Raw genomic sequence first — 1,226 nt, forward strand, 5'->3', positions numbered from 1 at the left:
ATACTACGGTGAGTCGGGAATCTGCGTTTCTCTGCTTCGTCTTCCTCTTCTTCTTGTACGCCTGTATTGTTTTGTTTTCTTTGTTTCTTTCTTCATTGAGCTTGTATTGTCGGGATATCCCTGCTCCCCAGGTGTTCAGCATTGTCTCTTCACTGCCTTTGCTTTCCCTTGGAAGGGCGTGGGTGGCAGCTCGGAGAAGTGGATGAGAGAGCGGATCAGAGGAAGCGGGGGGGGGGGGGGCTCACGCACGACCCAGTGCGTCGAGCTGGTTGTGATCGGAGGAATGTAGCGAGGGGCGCCCGCGGCGTGGAATGTAGTAGGAGTGTGCCCTGGGGGCGGGCGGCGCACTTGCGGCCGAGGCAGGCGCAGGTCCGAATCGAGATGCAGGTCGGCCGCAGGCGGCGCCGCGACCACGCCCCTGGCCTAGGCGGGGTGACACGCCGCATGCCAAGGATTAGGTGAATCAGGTTAAGACGACAAAAGTCGCAGATCAGTGTCACTGGGAGGACGCTGTCACAGGGGCGCGTGCCGGCCGGGGTCTCTGCCGCCTTAGAGGCAGGGCCGCAGGGCCGCACGGGGAGGGCACCGAGGAAGCGACGGCGAGGGGGCGGCAGACCCTCGCCCCGTCCTCCTGTCTTTCCCCGCCACGCTCACCTCTCCTTCCTCCGCTTCCCTTCGCTCCTCCTTCCGTGTGCTCTGGTGTCCTCTCCCTTCATTGCTCTCCCTCTGATCCTTCATTCCCTTCTGCGTTGTATATGATGGACAAAGTAGGAGAGAGATAGGTGGGCGGACGGTTTGCCTGGAGGCCTAGAGGACCCACTCGGGGCATTATCTTGGGTCAGACGCTATATCTGTCCCTGTCAGAGGGAATGAGGAAGAGGAGGGGACAGGCTAAATAAAGAGGGGGGAGAGAGAGAGTGAGTTTGTGGAATAGATAGAAAGACTGAAGCAGAGACAGGCAGACACAGATAAAATAGGCAGACGGAGAGCCATGATAAATCCGGGTCGGGAACGAGGGCGGCCGTCCCGTGGCCCTTGGGAGCCCCCGAGCCCGAGCGCCAGCCCGCTCGAGGCCGGATTTCTCGTGTAATGATCCAATGATAGTCGAAGATCCATCATGCAGCTGCTTGCTTGCTTGCTTGCGTTCAGGGGGGGGGGAGATAGGAGAAGGGGGTGTGCGGGGGAGAGGGAAGAGGGGGTGAGTGCCTTCGGTGTCACTTAGTTAG

At 60.0% G+C, this 1,226-nt stretch overlaps 1 protein-coding gene across 1 annotated transcript in view; it reads left to right on the forward strand.

Moving 5' to 3' along the window:
• The window catches only part of LOC119590546 (zyxin-like), a gene marked incomplete in the record, with an annotated part of 87,602 nt that overhangs the window by 68,942 nt on the left and 17,434 nt on the right, over positions 1–1,226 (forward strand).

Source organism: Penaeus monodon, chromosome 27 (assembly GCF_015228065.2).
Source record: "Penaeus monodon isolate SGIC_2016 chromosome 27, NSTDA_Pmon_1, whole genome shotgun sequence".
In the NCBI taxonomy this organism is placed as follows: Eukaryota; Metazoa; Arthropoda; class Malacostraca; order Decapoda; family Penaeidae; genus Penaeus; species Penaeus monodon.